The following is a 2,365-nucleotide window of genomic DNA, read 5'->3' as shown; positions in this document are numbered from 1 at the left end:
AAAAAAAAAGAAGAAACCAACCACAGTCCCAGTGGGCAGAAAATAGTTCTGGCAACCCGCCATGGGTCCAGTGGTAGCGAAACAGCAACATAGCGGCTCAGGTGGCCGACCACAGGTCCGGTGGCAGCATCGCAGCTCTGGCGACGTTGAGACAGTTCTGGCAGCCTTCCAAGGGTCCAGGGGCGGCAACGAAACAGTTCAGGTACCCGCCCAGGGTCCCTTCGGTGCTGACCTCCCGCTCAAACTGAACGGGTCCCACCGGCATGCCCACCTCCGACTCGGGCTGAGCGGGTTCCAGGCGGCATAGCGACTGCTGGCGGCGGAGATGACGATGATGAAGCAGGCAGGTTAGGTGATGGTGACGTAGGAGCTGCAGACGGACGAGCAGAAGATGGCAGCGTTGCTGCCACAGGCATTTTTGATGGTGGTCGAGAGGCAGCTTCAGGCGTTTAAACAGATAATGGGGGAGCAGCAGTTGCAGATGGTAAAGCAGAGAGCGGTGTGGCAGCTGCAGACAGTGGAGCAGACGGTGGAGTTGATAGCTGGACGAGCTCCTCAGACCCTCCAGTGTGAGCAGACACAGGACCAGAAGGTGCGGAGTCCTCTGGCTGAAGCGACGCTAACTGCAACTGCACAGGGCACACAGCTCGCTCAGGGATGCTGTGGCTGGGGCTGTGCAGTTCAGACCGTCTGTTCAAGTAATGGCAGTGATATGCAGTCCTCAATTGGCTGAATGAGCTCTTCAGAGCATCCAGCAGAGGATGAAAGTGGCTGAACCGGTGACTGAGCTACTGACTGAGCTACAGGCTGGGCTACAGCAGGCTGAGCTACCTCCAGGGGTCCTGAGTGCTTTGGCTCTGAGTCAACATTTTCACAGTCCACCGACTCTGGAGTATCCTTCAAAAATAGTCCACTCACACTTCAGTTATTAACTGTTTCTGACACTCCCCACTGGAAGGAGGCTGTGGTCCATCAGAACCAGCATGCATAAGAATACTTTCTTTCCCCAAGATGTCAGACTACTTAGTTAATGTGTTACAATACCACTTTACTTAAGCTATAAAAACTTTGCACACAGAACTCAGTAAAAGCCCTTTCCACATCATGTCCTATCTATATTTTCTACTACCCCCGCTCATAATTGTACATATTTTTTATTTTCTAATTGTATTCCATATCTGTAGTTAGTTATATTCCTTGTGTGTGTGTGTATTTTTTAATTATTTTAATATGTATACACACACGACATACTCTGTTACTGTACCACAGTTTTTTTTGGCTTTGTTTCTTTTTTGTACCATGAGAGTGCAACAAATTCATTGTTTCTGTTCAAAATTCGCAATAAAAGTGAATCGGATTCTGATTCAACAGCCAACATACACGTGCACACATCTAGAAGGAAGGAAAAAGAGCTCCATACACCTATACACTCGAGTGTGAGAAGCCAAAAATATAAGCAAATATGGATAATTTCTACCCAATCAAAAATAAAAAAAAGTTGGTCCCCTAAAAGAATGACAGAGGCACAGTCACGATGTTTTCTAATCCTTCCTTATAGCAAACTTTAGAGTTGAAATCGTAGAGTAACAAAGACCAACGCATGCTCAAAAGATGGCGCCTGTGTGTTTGGCACGCCGTCTACCGCTCTTTTTTATCTGTCTGTTTTTATTGTTTTGTAATAATAATTATTGTGCAACATGTCAGTTCAATACTGTCTTATGATCGTCAGACATTATTGAAAATAGGCTCATCCACCAAAGTTTCAGTTCGGTTTGGTAAAGTTAGCCAAGGTTCTCTGCGTCCCTACCTGGAAGCAATGCCATCGTGCTGGCATCCCCCACCACCGCCATCAGATATGCAGAAGCGACGCAGGAGACGGGGTACCCGTGGAGGTCGCCTCGTTAAGCTGTGAATCCCGATTTCTTAACTTCCTCACAATCTCCGCTCCGTTTGTCAATCTTTTCCACGACTCTTGGTACCATCGCATGCTCTAGCTCCTGTGGATTCCTGGTTGATTCCCGTTGTCGGCTCTATCGGGAGAAGCCCTGTGAAATCCTTCCTTCTTCGGCATCTGCTTTGGAGGGGAATAGACCGATCAAACCTTCGACCGGTGGATCTGGTTGTCACTGCTGCGGAGGTCTCCGAACCAGCTCCCCTCAGGTTGGGTTTAATAAATGCCAGATCGGTGGCAAATAAGACCTTCATTTTGAAGGATTTCTTTTCTTCCTATGCATTGGATTTCCTCTGTTTGACTGAAACCTGGACTTCACCCGGTGAGTTAAGTGCCTTTTCTGAACTACTGCCCGCTGGCTGTGCTTACTTTAGCGCTCCGAGAGCTTCTGGTCATGGCGGGGGGATAGCAGTT

This window comes from Haplochromis burtoni, unplaced genomic scaffold (assembly GCF_018398535.1).
Source record: "Haplochromis burtoni strain Fernald_Lab_line unplaced genomic scaffold, NCSU_Asbu1 Contig_384, whole genome shotgun sequence".
In the NCBI taxonomy this organism is placed as follows: Eukaryota; Metazoa; Chordata; class Actinopteri; order Cichliformes; family Cichlidae; genus Haplochromis; species Haplochromis burtoni.
The sequence above is the reverse complement of the archived record's forward strand: the minus strand, read 5'-3'. Positions refer to the sequence as shown.